This window comes from Lissotriton vulgaris, chromosome 4_1, assembly GCF_964263255.1.
Source record: "Lissotriton vulgaris chromosome 4_1, aLisVul1.2, whole genome shotgun sequence".
NCBI classification, from domain to species: Eukaryota; Metazoa; Chordata; class Amphibia; order Caudata; family Salamandridae; genus Lissotriton; species Lissotriton vulgaris.
The window spans coordinates 1,870,045,981-1,870,063,600 of NC_141691.1; positions in this window are offsets into that span (position 1 = coordinate 1,870,045,981).

The following is a 17,620-nucleotide window of genomic DNA, read 5'->3' on the forward strand; positions in this document are numbered from 1 at the left end:
TCACAATGTCCTGCAAACCTCAACCTTTGTCTAATGTCATGCATTTTCCTTGCATTTCGGAGATAGAAACTGCCAAAGTCTGCACGCGTAACCCAAGTCACAGCACAAGGATGGACTTTGTAAATGATATTTTCCAGTTGTGAAACAAGGACGTTCTAGATTTGTGAGCATTACAAATGTTCAACCTGACATATTTGGACTAAATTAGACACTGCTAATTTTCCTGATTTATAAACTGAACTGTTTCACGCATGGACGTTGATTCACCAAAATACCTGGGGCAGTGGAAGTAATCACACAAGTCGTCTGACCCGTTGACATCACAGGAAGGGATGTCATATGACCATTGACCTGCTGTCATTATCTCCCCATCTGCTTGTTTATCAACCATCTGCCTCTTTTTTTATCTTCTCTCACTTATTGCTATTTCTTTCTCATTCCTCCTGTCTCCTCCTTTCAACTATATCTTATATTATTGAATGTCTTTCTCATCTGTTTTGTCCCTTTTTCACCTCTCTTTCACCTGTTTAACATATAATCACTCATATTATCTTCTGTTTGTCTGTTTCAATATAACCTCCATATCTCTCACCTTTCCTCCTCCATGCCTCTCCTTCAGCTGTTTTCTTACCTGTACCTGTCTTCTTATCACCATTTTGTTTTCTCTCTCTAAACTATATAGGCTCTCTGTCTCTGTTCACCTTCATCACCATTCTCTTTATCACATCTCTCTTACTGTCACCCCCCTTCTTAACGGTTTTCCCCTCTCTCTGATTCTTGACTATCTCTTTGTTACCTGTGTCTAGCTCCTATTGCTCTCACATGTTCACTCTATTTCTCTCACATATTTCAACTCTCTATCTACTTTATCCCTTTATCTGTCTCTCTCTCACACACGCCTCTTGCAACCTCTCACACGTATATCTGTGGGGTACTCATCATGCGTGTCCTTTCCTTGTTTTCCCTTTATTTCTCCTCTTACTCTTTCCCCTCTGCCCCTTTTTTGCTTCTCTATCTCTCCTGTATTTTTTATTTCTTACTCCCTTCATATGCTCAGGGGTAGCAGGAGTCTCCAGACTCATTTTTACTGGGGTCTGCTTCAACTGATTAAAAAATATCCTATTGTTTTGCAAGTTTGTTACTTTGCTTAGATCTGGTTCCTGTTGTCCTGCTGAGAGTTTTTATCCCTTTTCGTGCACAAGATATAATTGAGACGTGCAGAAAGTAAACAAGGCCTTGTATGACTTCTGTTCACAAGAGGCAAGTTAGGGGTCTGAATGACCCATAAATTATGTGTATGAGAAGTCTATAACCTCTGTAGATTTCAGCCAGGTCCTCTGCAATTTCAAAATGGAAGTGGAGAGGAAATAATGAGGCATATTTACAAGCCTTATCACCACCAGAGCTTCACTTTTTTTGACGCTCCGGTGGCGTAGCGCCATTTCCCATATTTACAAAGTGGTGTTAAGCCACTTAATGCGGCTTAACGCCACCTTATATATATGCCCCTTTCTGTGGCAGTCCTCCGTGGCACAGGGCATGCATTGGGTGTTGTTGGAGGCGTCCCACTGCAACAGCCATTGCTTTTTGACAATGGTCCAGATTTACAAGGCTGAGGCAGTGCCAAAAACAGCACCATTCTAACGCCATGGATTACCAGGTGTTAGAATGACGATACAAAGAGAAATGATTAATTTCTCCTCATATTCTGCTCTTTCCAGGTGGGCTGCATGATGCAGCGCACATAGAAAGAGCAAATCGCCATGAATGATTGTTTATGTGCAGGAAGGTGTGCAGCGCAGGCACTCTTGCAACATGGCTGCAGGGTGTCTGCACTGGGGGAAACACAGGGGAAGCGCCGTATTCTTGTGAAGACGGCGCATCCCTGCATTTTAAAAATGTCAGAGCGCGCTGCTGCTGAATTTGGGGCAGCTCCATGCTCCACATTTTTTTTGTAAATATACCCCAATATGTAATGCACAGAATGACTATTGATAACCCCCGTAGCAGAACATCCCATAATGTTACAGAATTAGCTTTACTTTTAGTTTATGAAAATACATTTGCGCATCTTACCCGAGCACTTCATGCGTGGTAACTTCACTATTGTCATATCAAACATACCCTCAGCATAAATGAACATAATAACCATTTGCCCTACGCACAGTAAACAAATAATATAATAATATATGAATCGCTTCCCTCAGCCAATTAGAGCTCCAGTACTTTGGACAACATGCAGGCCTCAGATCTGAAACTGGCAGGGCCAATTCAACCTGCCATCCTTTCGAGGTCATACAAAAGGACAGCACTAGGAGGCGGAGAAAAGACACCTATTATGGGCGCTCTGATACTCTGGTGAGTTTGGGCAGTATATAGGATTTGTTATTAATATAATTTAATAACAGTTATTGATAACATAATCAAATGTGGAAAATATACACAAGGGAAAGCACACAGAAGTAATAGAAAGAAAATACCCTACACCGGCTCTCTATGCGCGGAATATTGTCCAGCAGGCAGGAAAATATTATTATATTAATCATGTAAACCAATCTTGGCTGAGATTGGCTTGTAAATTGCGGCTCTCTGCTTGTAATTCTTCTTTTTTTCAGAATCATTCCGAAGGAACATTATTCTGTAATAAATATCCCTCATGTCAGGTTTTCTCATTATCCTTCTAGGTTTCCTTTTTCGTAAACACATCAATAATAAAGCGGCCTATTAACCTCACATTACAAAGGTGTATTAATGGAGGTGACCTAGTTACTCGTTTCTCAATTTGTGAAAGTGGCAGATAAATATGCGTGGCTGAAACCAAGAAAGTTGTTTTTCTGCACTGAGCTGTTCTACAAAGAAAGGACAACGGGTTTCAGGTTAGTAGTTTGTCATTTGATTTTTTGCTGGCTTGCTATGTGCAAACAATTACTGGCTTTTCTTCCAGGTGTGCTGTGTTTGCACTCCATAAATGCAACTATGGAGTGTATGGTTTTCAGGTAACGTTGAGTGTGGAAGGCCAGAGAAGGCCGAGGATGTTGCATGAGAGGGGCCTCTTTGTCGACCCTGAGACTCGTGGACTGAGGTTGGACGATTGACCCGGCCCTAAAAATACATTTTCATTTGTTTGGTGAGGAACTGGAGCAACATTTTCTCTGGAGGCATCTTTACACATTTATTACATAGAGTGAGACATACACGGCCTGAAATCACCTTTACCAACTACACCCCGTAACCTACATTTTATTCATGGTTTTTAACGTTCACCACATATGATGTTGAATTCAATTGAGCTGTGCTCTATTAGCCTCACTTCAGTTCATCATGTTCCCTACCAGGCTAATCGGCTCACAGGAGTGATATCCTGTGTCATCCATCCAGATCAAACTGGGTTTATGCCTCGTCGAGCCACCTGACACAATACATGCAGAGTTCACTATGCCATAGAGCTGAGCAGTAGATTACCCGGTCATCAGGACCTGCTCATAGTAGATTTACAACAAGCATTGGACTCAGCGGACTGGGATTACTTGTTCACGCTCTTGATTCGATTTGGCTCTGGAAAAATTTTTATCAGCTCTCTGCGCTTGCTCTATACCAACCTCAGGCCTAGAGTGCAGGTTTGGGGGCCATGTGGGACGGGTTTCATATAGAAGGGGCAATCATTAAGATTGCCCCCTTTTAACTCTGCTGTTTGCCTTGGAAATCTGTCCTCTTGCAGCATGGGTGCGCATGGACGCTCTGTTACGCAGCCTACAGTGGTCTCCGGAGGTTAGCAATAGGATATCCCGCTACACTGACAACGTCATGTTGTTAATAATATGAAAGAGTGATGGCTATGCCACAATATTCACACATGCCAAGACGTTCACAATTAGGGAAACATTGCGTAGAGCTAAAACATTTGGCATATACTCCCCTCCACCTAGAGTGATATAGCCAACCTGAGAATGATTTCAGATCAGCAAACTTCGGAGAAAAAAGGACCGAAGCACATAAAGAAGTCCAGTAGTCAGAACGTATAGACAGTAACAAAGTACTCAAAAATTCACAAATGTGTTGGTCGTATTTTCTCTCCCCGCTGTATTTCACATTTCTTGCAGATAAGGTGTGACATTCACTAAAGAACAGCAGCCGACACGTGTTTTAAAACAGAGACCATTTCAAGACTGAATAGAACAAAATGTGCCCCAACGCACCCTGGCAGTGCAGAAAGGTCCCTCTGACCGCAATCTGTAGATAGGGCCCAGTGAGTTAAAAGAACCCAAAAGTGTCTTTGTCTAAAGGCGATCAAACGTCAGTATTAGCACAGAAGAGTCAACAATTATATCTTCTAATCTTTTAATGTATACCTCCAATCCTGAGTCATCAATACACCGACTATTCCATCAGGCAGAAGCCTTTGGAGAGGCCTCAGGATATAGAAAGAAAAAACAGAGGTCATGCAGTGGAACCACGAGGATCAACTCTCCGAGACGAAGCCCCGGATGAGATATTTGGGAATACATCTGGTTCAAAACATCTCTGAGACATCCAAAACAAATTTGGATAGAGTCTATAAGGACATCTGTGGACTCTTGCATCGTTGGTCGGGACTGCCACTAAACATCTTCGGGAGTGTCAACCTAATAAAGATGGTTATTTTGCCAAAGGTCACTTTCCTCTTTAACTCAATACCCTTGTCATTCAATTCTAAAGATATTGCTAAATTACAGGGAAGAATAGGATCTTTCATTTGGAACTCTAAATCGCCCAGAATCTCTAAAAAAAAAACTGAGAAGAAAACTGAAAACAGGAGGACTCGCCATGCCAGACATTCTTCACTACTGTCATTCTTTTCATTTTAAAAATTTTAGAACAATGGCCGATAAGGCAGATACATCCTGCTTGGGTCGGTTATTTTAGGCACTACTACATGGTATTCCTCTAGGGCACGAATCTTTCTTATTTAAATTTGGAGACCCCAGATTCTATAAAAAGGTCAGATTAAAGATTTTAGATACGGCACTGAGAAATTGGGTGTTTGTTAGAAAAAAATTGGGTATCCCGTATTATACACCTCAGGCTCCTATATGGGATTCCCCTGGAACACCTGAATGCCTCAGAGACCGACTGTCCCTTCCCCTTAAAACAGCTGGTATTATGCAGTGGCAGGATCTTCTTGATAACTCGCAGCTATTGGGGTGGGATTAACTCTTTAGGCTGACATATGGAACTCTCACCAGGTTCAAATATTATCAGTTATCTAGCTGGTGGTCTACTATATCTTGGGATCTAACAACTAACCCTAAGTTTGACCTGGTAAAGAAGAAAGAGAGATGGAAAAAAGAGATTTCCTTTTGGTATGAGGCATTAAATGAGAAAGATGAAGTCACAGAACTCAAACTTAATAAGCTGTGGGGAGGAGTGGAAATATTGCAATGTGATAATCTACCAGCTCTATGGGAAGACTCTTTTAAATTGCTAAACACAGTGGTGAAATCAGCCCCTTTAAAACGAAATCATCTGTTCACTCTGAATAGAGCATATATATCCCCGAAAAAACTGGTTAAGATTACGAACCTTGAATACTGTTGCCCACGTTGCAAGGCTTCTACAGCAGACGACTTGCACATGTTTGTAGAGTGTCCAGAATTGTTGTCCTTCTGGTCTAAAATCGAAGAATTCATACCAGAAGTTTTGGATATACATTTGTCATTTCCCCTAAGATATTTTTCTTTGGCTTAGGAGTAGACTACCAGCTCAATGGTATGAAGACCAAATTTGTATTTTATGTAATGATTTTAGCTAGGCGGGAAATTTGCAAGGCCTGGAAATCAGAGAATGCTCCCACCTTTTTTGACTGTCTAAAATACATTATATATATATTAGTGAGTCTGACATGGCATGCGATAGCTCTAGTCAAGATAAGATCTGGGCGACCCTGGTGGCTTGGCGGAACAGATGAGAGTATTCCTATGATTTCATCTGGGTACTGTTGGTGCTGGTCTCCAACCCAATTAAGGGCCTTCCAGTTTAAGGGTATGGAGTGGACACAGCAAACAGCAAAGCCTAGAGGGGTGTTCTCTAGCCTCTCGTATCCTGGATTATCCTCGAGGCGGGTACATCGCAATATGGAGAGGAGGAGATACCCTATCTGGAATACCCATTATTGGTATATGAGGAATACAAAAAACAAAACAAAACAAAAAACAATTATATCTTCAAAGATACCACCTGGTAACAGAATGAAGAGTGTCTTGCAATACAGCAAATAAAAAAACACTCAGGGGCATATTCACAAGGAGCTTTCGCCGAATTAACAGCACTTTAGCGCAGCGAAAGTCGTGATAAATTTGCCTCCCCATTCACAAGCCGATGCAAACAGCCCACAGCACCGCATTTTCTGCGTTAGCATCCGCAACAGACATTGTCACAGATGACTCCGGCAACTATCGCTAATGAGATGCAGAGTAGGCGTTCCGGAGCAAAAAGCAGCAACATCACTCCGCAACATTATCAACGACCAGCCAGATCTGCGATAAGAACACAAAACAGGCGACAAGGCGCATTAGCAGCAGGAAATTAACACCTGCTCTGACCTGGTGTAAAGTCGGACCACAGCCTGCACCACAAAAGGGTGCACAGCCCACAGCTATACCTGAAAACAAACAGATTTCATGCAGCAACTGAACATGCAGCACGGACACCCAAGAGGGCCACAACAACCACCGACACCACACCCAGGACTACCCCTCCCTTGCACCCCGACCAAAGACATGCCATATCAGCTACAACTAAACATGTACAAAATAATCCACCTGATGTCGCACAATCACAACTGGTGACATGCATGTGTCATCACAGAAATGACCATCACACATTCACTTTCGAAGCAACCAATGAAACTTTATTGAAATGAACACTGAAATGAAATGAAGACACATGGCGAGTCTCTCGGGATAATCCGTAGGTCACAGCCTGCAAGACAAAAAATATGATGAGATTGTGTGTCCTGTACACATCAAAGGACAGAGAGAGAGCGAAGGAGAGAGAGAGAGGGAGGGAGAGAGAGGGAGTGAATGAGAGGGAAGAGGAGAGGGGGAGATAGAGAGAGAAGAAGAGAGGGGCATGGGGGAGAGAGAAAGAGAGTGCGGTCCCTGCGTACCCAGGCCACACTGCTCACCTGCTGCCACCGGTGTGTCTTCAACCACTTGCCGGTATGTATAGCAGTACACCAAGTCACACATCTGAGTCAGAGACGTCATCTGAAACAGAGTCCAGATACATGACTGGCACAGTACACACACTTGCACAAGACAACATTGCCCGCCTGCATATGCACACCCAGGCAGAGGCACCCCAGCCCCTCCCACTGCCCATCGGAGCATGCCCGCACATGCACATCCGGGCCTCACTGCTCACCTTCTGCCACCCAAGTGTAGACAGGAGGTCCCACCACATGCCGCTGCAAGCCACAAGCCTGGGGCCTGCAAGCATGGCACCCTCCACATCATGCAGCCACGCTCCGCAGGCCGCGAGGTCTCACGTTTGGTGCTGGGTCTTAATTACTCCGTGGCATAGGACATACCAGTGCACCCGGCACAATCGCAGGCTGCACATCCGCTCAGCCCAATGGGTGCCCCTAACTCTGTGATCCCAGAAGCGAGACCAGATGGCTGTAGGCCTGTGCTGCTGCCCGCTGGCTCTGACCCACACTGCAGTCCAGCAGGTCACACAAAACCTGAGCTGTCTGGACCGCTGGGATGGGGCATCATCCCAGGCTGCACACCCGCTCAGCAACTTAAGGTGCCATTGACTCAGTGCACCCAAAGTCACCATCCTGTGGCGAGGTTCCTGTGCCGGCAAAATGCTCCGGGTGCCACTAACCCTGTGCAACCCCAGTCAGCGTCACGTGGTGTTAGGCCCGTGCCGGCCGCAAGGTCTCGCGTGCCACTAACCCTGTGCAACCCCAGTCAGCGTCACGTGATGGCAGGCCCATTCTGGCCACAAGGCCTCAAGTGCCGCTGACCTTGTACGCAACAACTCATGGGCCCTTTATGATTGAGAACCGTGGAGCATCCGTCATCCAGTCACCACTGGCAGAGGGGAATGTGATGTCGTTGGCCCCATATGTTGGCGGAGTTACATGGCCTGTGACGCCTGTGCTGGATGAGTGTGGTGTGCATGCAAACCTGCCCTTAGGGAGTGGCTGTGACATGCTGACAACTAGACCAGTGACCTGCACACCACCAGTGAGTACGCCTGTGATGGGTAGCAATGAGGGCCCCCCTCGGAGGGTTAGCGAAGTGGTCTGGCCTGCCGCACATCGGACCAGCGCAGGGCTTACAACAATGACTCGTGGGCTCTGGGCATGGTTCAGTTCATGTCTGGACAAGGAAGTGGCTGATGCGTGTGTCCCTGTTGTGGTGTCCACGGGACCCATTACACAAAATGCTATGTAGCACCCTCTGACTGGCATCCCACAGTATGAGCATCATTAACATAAGGGAAACACTGTCCCTACATTCATCCAGTAGACAAACAAAATCTGAAATGTCGGATAAAGGGCCTAGCTATGGGAGATAGAATTCCGCTCAATGTGAGTGGGAAAGTCTGCAGACAGGAAAGAAGAATTTCTTTCTTGAGTCCCCTCACTCACCAGGGTTTCCCCTTGGTGACATGCTTCATCATTGTAAAAGGAGGGTGGACCTAGCATATACCTCTACCTTCCCCTGTTTTCTGATTTTCCTACATTCATCCACACATACATACATGAATGATGAAAGACATGACACAGCATGGATGTTTATTGGACACCCAGGGCTGTTCTGTAGCTGGAGCGGTACAGGGCAATCCCGAGCACACTACACAATATGGACCCGTGGAGGGCCAGCCAGAGTCCATCCGGGGATGACAAGTACTGCAGTAGAGGATGGGTATGGTCCGCAGTCTGGTCTCCGTGTCATTGGTCATCAAACAGGATTTGGCAGTCCATGTTGCTGTCCAAGGTGAGTGCATCGGAGTGAATCAGGGGTCAGTGGAAGGTCATGAGGCCATGTGCAGGACCAAGCAGAAACACGCCAGGTGGTGGTAATGAATGCTACTGAGTCCTTCTGATCACAGGCCCATCCACGTCCTCGTCCCCAGATGAGTTCTCTGCCCCAGCTGTGGGTGTTGCTATACTGGCTGAGGCACTGTGTGCCACTGACACATCAGGGGCCGGAGGAGGATTGTCGGCAGCACTGTGTCTCACTGACACATCAGGTGCCGGAGTGAATAGGCCTGCCGCACTGGGAGGCACTGACACACCAGGGGGCAGAGATGTGGATGGTGTGGGGCAGCAGCATTCATCATCGCCACGCCTTGTGGCAGCAATGCCATGATGAGGATCTGCATGACATGGTAGATCCCAGCTACATTCTGCTGATGTGCAGCGGTGGCTGCCATCCTTTCTACCTCCATCCGCACCATGTCCTCCATGAGCCTCTGCATATGTGCCAGCTCACGGCTGGTATCGCTGGAGCCACTCTGACCGGACAGGTGTTCTTCTCTCCGCGTCATGACTCCAGAAATGTCAGTTGAGGCTCGTTTGTAGACCATGGAGTGGGCCTACACACACTAGGATGGCGTCAAGTTTGGTTGCCATGATGCCGAAGCCCAACCGCACTTGCTCATTCGTATCCCTCTGGCACTCCAGCACACTGCGTTTGAAGGTCATGTTTTGTTCCTGGGTGTCTTGGGAGAGTGGTGGGGCTGTAGGTGCCTACTGCTGTGTGGTTTGGGTAGTGGGTGGGGTCTCCTCAATGAAGCTAGGCTGCCCTGATCCTGGAGGTGAGTGGCAGATGAGGTCAATGATGTCTTGGATGGTTCAGGTGTCGATGCTGGTGTTCTCCTCCTCATCATCAGTGAAGAGTGGCTGGGACTGCTCTGCAGGAGGTGTGGACAGTGCCCCTGCGATGTGAAGGCGCGATGGTGTGTTGCAATGTGTCTGCATGTATGTAGCTGCATGGTACATGTTGACATTAAGACAGCATGGCATTGTACATTGTGACAGTCTGTAGATCTGGGCGAGGACCCAGAGTCATTGTGGGTGTGCACTGTGCTCTGCTTGATTGTGCATGTGTGCCACTGTGCCCATCTCCACCTGTCCCCCAGTACCTGGTGGTCACTCACCCTGTTGCAGTTGTGTTGTGTCCTGTCGAGCAGTGTCCGATCTCTCGACTCCGGCCACAGTCTTCACACTGATAACTGTCGACACCAGCTCCTCCATGTCATCCAGCATGAGCTGTGGCGCTGGGCCCCCACCTCCAGTCTGCGTTGCTGCCTTCTGGTTGGGGGAGAGTTTCTCCTTGGTCTTCCGTGTGATGTCATGGCAAAGCTTATCCGCTCTTTTGGCTTTACAGCTATATGCTATCCTGACAACACTCAAATTGTCATCTCACTTACTGATCTATCTGAGGACGTGGCAGATTGTTTTAACTCTTGTATGAGCCAGATCATTATTTGGATGCAAAGCAATTGCCTAAAGCTTAATACTGGAAAGATAGTGGTGGTGACGTTTGGCAGGGATCCCTCTCTTTGGAACCCTGCTTGGTGGCCTGATACAGCAGGCCCTTGCCCTCACCACGTAAAAAAGGTAAAAAATCTTGGAATCATAATTGACAACCATCTTTCCTTATCTGATCAGGTCAACGGCATTACCTCTTCTTGTTTCTATACCCTTAAAATCCTTAGGAAGATCCTACCTTTTATCCCTATGCCCCTCAGAAAAAGGGTAGTCATAGCTTTGATTTTGTCGAAAATCGACTATTGCAAAGCACTCTATCTTGGAGCCAAAAAAAGTGTGACACATAAACTGCAAATTCTACAAAATGCCGCTGCGCGGCTATTACTGAATTTACCCAAATATAGCTCCATCAGCCATGCAATTCGAGAACAATTTCATTGGCTCCCGATCGTAGCTAGGATCCATTTTAAGTCCATGTGTATTTTACATAAGGCTCTCCACAAAAAAAGGACCAGAACAGATTAGACAATATGTCAAGCGTTAGGCACCACGGAGATCCCTCCACTCTGCCTCGGCATTCTTACTAATAATTCCAAGGATAAGAACGCTGAAGTGGGGTGGCAGAAGCTTCCGAAATCTAGCCCGAAGTTATGGAAATCTATGCTCATACATCTTCGAACCCAAAATAATTTACTTCTGTTTAGACAGGATCTTAAAACCTGGTTGTTTCCAGCTTAACCTCATGGGGTTCAGCTAATAGCTGTATTTTAATCCAGTTGCTTTTTCCTCCTACTCTGTATTTTGATAGACAAGCGCTAAGACGCCACGGCATACACGCGCTCTATAAAAACCTTATTTCATTTCATTTCATTCATTTCATTCCATCGCCGCTTGACCTCATCCATTGTCCTCTTGTGCTATCCGACAGCATTCACCTTGTCCACGATGTACTGCCATATTCCATTTTTGGTGCCCAATGACACGTTGGAGGTGACAAACAGTTGTTGATGGTGTTCCATCACCTCCGTGACTATGATCTTGTTTGCCTGCGGACTGGACGTTGTCTTCCTCTTGTCCTTGCCCTTCCCTGTCCCTGAGGTCCCGGGCTGGTCGTCCAGGGGGCTTGTGGGGTTGCGCTTGTCCTCTGCGCCTGCTCTGGCTGCCTCCATGGTGCTTGGGTATTGGTCAGTTTGTGTTTGGGTGTTTTTTCTACTTTTATGATGATTTTTCACACCTGCCAGGTGTGTGTTGCATGCCTGGCGCTGCTTATCGCTGATTTCCTCATCGCGCTTTGACCTATCGCAGGTTTTTTGGTGTTGTGGTTTGTTTTTTTGTCTCCATTGAGGTGGTTGTATCGCGGACATTGTCTGCGATTCCGGCAAACTATCGCATGCTACCGCCTTGTTGTGAATTCCATGTTGTCACAAGGTTATCTTCCCTCGATACGCTGCGATGTTGAAAGTTGCGTTACGCTACTCTTGCAGGAATTATTACACGTTCTTGTGAATATACCACTAAGTAGTCAAAGTAGTGCAAGAAATCTGTATTGGCCTTAGTAAGCCTGTATGTGCAGTTCTTCCGCATGGGTCGTCCAGGATGTACTCATCTAAAATGTAATATTTTTGCGAATATCAAAAAACCCCCTGGTACACAGCGAACCCCTGAAGCTTGAACATAATTCTCAGATCTGTGCTTGAAAATCAATAATCAACAGCACTGAAACACATTTTTGCTTGCCGATGGCTTATTCGTCTATTCCTAGATGAAGAAAAGCACTTCATGTGCTGGTACAGTAGAACATTGGCCGTTTCATAAATGTTTTAGCCATAAAAGACTTGCTAAGAGCAACACCAAACATTATTTTAACATTCTTGGGGAATTCAGCTTTGCCTAACTTTCAAGGCATCTACAATGATCCAGCATTTATGCAGCCTCCCAAGCTTTTTGTGATTTTTCAAATTGCACATTTCCTGCAAAATTCTCAGAGTAAAGCAGTGCTCCAAATTCTAAACAAACCAGCTGAAAAATAAAAATAAAATGTATACCACATGGTCTTTGTTTGTGTTTAGGTCTGGCGTTAGCCAAGACCTTTTGATTAAAAATATATATATATATATTTATATATATATATATATATATATATATATTGCCACAAGGTTGCCCTCCGTAGGATATCACACACCTCCAGGTATCTGCACACTGCACCACAGGCGGCAACAGAACAGGAATGCCCCATGTATCACGAAGCCATACGCGTTTCAAGCTATGTAAGCTCTTGTTCACTGGCAGGTAATGAGGCAAGAAGCACACTTAGAAGAACATGCTTTTAATAGAAATTCAAAGTCCCGCCCCAGTGGGCGTCACCAATGGCATTGTGGATAATGTAGTCCGAATGCTGCCACCAAAGACTTTGTTTGTTCACTCACCAAGTGGCTAGCACGCTTCTGTCTCAATAATAAAGTTCCATCAGGGTGAAAGGCATGTTGACACCCCTGTAAATACATAAATACATATTGCTGCCTTCTGGTTGGGGGAGAGTTTCTCCTTGGTCTTCCGTGTGATGTCATGGCAAAGCTTATCCGCTCTTTTGGCTTTACAGCTATATGCTATGCCGACGACACTCAAATTGTCATCTCACTTACTGATCCATCTGAGGACGTGGCAGATTGTTTTAACTCTTGTATGAGCCAGATCATTATTTGGATGCAAAGCAATTGCCTAAAGCTTAATACTGGAAAGATAGTGGTGGTGACGTTTGGCAGGGATCCCTCTCTTTGGAACCCTGCTTGGTGGCCTGATACAGCAGGCCCTTGCCCTCACCCCGTAAAAAAGGTAAAAAATCTTGGAATCATAATTGACAACCATCTTTCCTTATCTGATCAGATCAACGGCATTACCTCTTCTTGTTTCTATACCCTTAAAATCCTTAGGAAGATCTTACCTTTTATCCCTATGCCCCTCAGGAAAAGGGTAGTCACAGCTTTGATTTTGTCGAAAATCGACTATTGCAAAGCACTCTATCTTGGAGCCAAAAAAAGTGTGACACATAAACTGCAAATTCTACAAAATGCCGCTGCGCGGCTATTACTGAATTTACCCAAATATAGCTCCATCAGCCATGCAATTCGAGAACAATTGCATTGGCTCCCGATCATAGCTAGGATCCATTTTAAGTCCATGTGTATTTTACATAAGGCTCTCCACAAAAAAAGGACCAGAACAGATTAGACAATATGTCAAGCGTTAGGCACCACGGAGATCCCTCCACTCTGCCTCGGCATTCTTACTAATAGTTCCAAGGATAAGAACGCTGAAGTGGGGTGGCAGAAGCTTCCGAAATCTAGCCCGAAGTTATGGAAATCTATGCTCATACATCTTCGAACCCAAAATAATTTACTTTTGTTTAGACAGGATCTTAAAACCTGGTTGTTTCCAGCTTAACCTCATGGGGTTCAGCTAATAGCTGTATTTTAATCCAGTTGCTTTTTCCTCCTACTCTGTATTTTGATAGACAAGCGCTAAGACGCCACGGCATACACGCGCTCTATAAAAACCTTATTTCATTTCATTTCATTCCATCGCCTCTTGACCTCGTCCATTGTCCTCTTGTGCTATCCGACAGCATTCACCTTGTCCACGATGTACTGCCATATTCCATTTTTGGTGCCCAATGACACGTTGGAGGTGACAAACAGTTGTTGATGGTGTTCCATCACCTCCGTGACTATGATCTTGTTCGCCTGCGGACTGGACGTAGTCTTCATCTTGTCCTTGCCCTTCCCTGTCCCTGAGGTCCCGGGCTGGTTGTCCAGGGGGCTTGTGGGGTTGCGCTTGTCCTCTGCGCCTGCTCTGGCTGCCTCCATGGTGCTTGGGTATTGGTCAGTTTGTGTTTGGGTGTTTTTTCTACTTTTATGATGATTTTTCACACCTGCCAGGTGTGTGTTGCATGCCTGGCGCTGCTTATCGCTGATTTCCTCATCGCGCTTTGACCTATCGCAGGTTTTTTGGTGTTGTGGTTTATTTTTTTGTCTCCATTGAGGTTGTTGTATCGCGGACATTGTCTGCGATTCCGGCAAACTATCGCATGCTACCGCCTTGTTGTGAATTCCATGTTGTCACAAGGTTATCTTCCCTCGATACGCTGCGATGTTGAAAGTTGCGTTACGCTACTCTTGCAGGAATTATTACACGTTCTTGTGAATATACCACTAAGTAGTCAAAGTAGTGCAAGAAATCTGTATTGGCCTTAGTAAGCCTGTATGTGCAGTTCTTCCGCATGGGTCGTCCAGGATGTACTCATCTAAAATGTAATATTTTTGCGAATATCAAAAAACCCTCTGGTACACAGCGAACCCATGAAGCTTGAACATAATTCTCAGATCTGTGCTTGAAAATCAATAATCAACAGCACTGAAACACATTTTTGCTTGCCGATGGCTTATTCGTCTATTCCTAGATGAAGAAAAGCACTTCATGTGCTGGTACAGTAGAATATTGGCCGTTTCATAAATGTTTTAGCCATAAAAGACTTGCTAAGAGCAACACCAAACATTATTTTAACATTCTTGGGGAATTCAGCTTTGCCTAACTTTCAAGGCATCTACAATGATCCAGCATTTATGCAGCCTCCCAAGCTTTTTGTGATTTTTCAAATTGCACATTTCCTGCAAAATTGTCAGAGTAAAGCAGTGCTCCAAATTCTAAACAAACCAGCTGAAAAATAAAAATAAAATGTATACCACATGGTCTTTGTTTGTGTTTAGGTCTGGCGTTAGCCAAGACCTTTTGATTAAAAATATATATATATTTATATATATATATATATTGCCACAAGGTTGCCCTCCGTAGGATATCACACACCTCCAGGTATCTGCACACTGCACCACAGGCGGCAACAGAACAGGAATGCCCCATGTATCACGAAGCCATACGCGTTCAAGCTATGTAAGCTCTTGTTCACTGGCAGGTAATTAGGCAAGAAGCGCACTTAGAAGAACATGCTTTTAATAGAAATTCAAAGTCCCGCCCCAGTGGGCGTCACCAATGGCATTGTGGATAATGTAGTCCGAATGCTGCCACCAAAGACTTTGTTTGTTCACTCACCAAGTGGCTAGCACGCTTCTGTCTCAATAATAAAGTTCCATCAGGGTGAAAGGCATGTTGACACCCCTGTAAATACATTATCCACAATGCCGATGGTGACGCCCACTGGGGCGGGACTTTGAATTTCTATTAAAAGCATGTTCTTCTAAGTGCGCTTCTTGCCTCATTACCTGCCAGTGAACAAGAGCTTACATAGCTTGAAACGCATATGGCTTCGTGATACATGGGGCACTCCTGTTCTGTTGCCGCCTGTGGTGCAGTGTGCAGATACCTGGAGGTGCGTGACATCCTACGGAGGGCAACCTTGTGGCAAAATATATATATAATACAGAAAAATGAAAACAAACGCGTTTCAGCGGTACGCCTTCATCATTGTGAGGCGACCGCCGCAACCAAACTACATTATATGCACGTCATCATCACATGGGCGGTGGAGTTCATGGGCGCCATTATAATGTCAGACAAAGCATCACTACTTCAAATTTTCAATAAAGCATTGCGGGAACAAACAATTAATTGGAATTCGCTCCTTAAACAGTGCCCAAAAGAAAAATGCAAAGTATGTATATACATATTTACACAGCAAATACAATTAATTTCCAGATGAATTTTGTTGTATCTCTACTGATGAAGGATAAAATCCAGAAACACATGTCTCTAGAGATTAACAGCACTAACCTGCACCAACTTTGGTGAAACACTCTGCAAATTTTCAAGTAAGCATTTAAATTGAACTGCATTTACCAGGATGCAAAGGGGCGAACTGTGCTGGGAGGTGAAGCAGTGTGCTCCCATCCCCCTACAGTTAATTTCATCACTGTCTAACTCCCAATCGGGCAAGGTACCGATCACCAAAGTTTTTATATACATATTTACACAGCAAAGACAGTTAATTTCATCAGTGTCTAAATCCCAGTCGAGCAAAGTGCCGATCACCAAACAAGGACAATTAGTTCATTGTCACTACCATCATCTCTTGTGCAAAATACGGGTCATCTCATTGGTGTATGAGCAAATTGTACACATATATATACACTTTTCACATTAAAAACTGGCAATGGTGAGATATAGCCCTGAATGGGCATAGGCTGCCAACTATACCATTTACGTCATTATCCAATCAGGCCACAAAGCCCAATGCTCGTATGACAGTGTCCAAGATGGACGGACACATAAGATGTGTATACAATTTGCTGCTCCCAGAGGATGGAGTGATGCTGCGAATCCTGCGGATGTGATTGCATAGCAACACTGGAGGAGGCGGACAGAGGGGCCGCACGCGGTGAGCACCGGTGTCACCTCTCTGCTGATTCACGCGGGCTCCTGCCGTCATGTCCCCGGCGCCCCGGATCCGTGCTGACAGGTTCATAGGTAGGCCTCGGCGGGAGGGCACCCCCGCGGCACCGTAGGACGGGTCAGCCAGGCCGGCGCGCACCAGGATCCTGGTTATATCATTCCCACAATTGAACCCACGCTGCGGGGGCGACGGACTCGGCTATGTGCCCTGTCAGAATGATGCCTCAGCCGTGGCCTCTCTGTTACCCTGTTAATGGCAGCGGCATGTTTTATTAGCCTAGAGGCGTCTCTTTTGGGAGCAGCAGAGTACAATGGTGGGGATGTGTAGCAAAAGAGGCAAAGAGTGACAGGACTCCTCACAGGCAGAAGCGATGTGGAATAAATCAGACAGAAACAGGTGTTGCTTCAACCCGACCGTGTTCAACTGTGCGCTTATTTCTGGCCTGTGTTCTTAGGTGTGTTTTTGTGTGACTCGCAGTCCTGTTTGAACTAACTAACCCCCCTTAGTTACAGGGTGTGATGAATAAAGAGATTTGACATTGTTTTAACTCCACATGCCTGGTTGCGGATGTGAGCAGAGAGAGAAACGAAAGGGCGCCTCGGACTGCTATCCATACAATATACTTTTTCAATATAAGGAGTTAGGTCCTGGGACGTGCAGTTGGATGGATCATCATTAAATACTTATACAACGAATTACCAGCTGCACATTTCTTTCATGTCTCACATTTACGA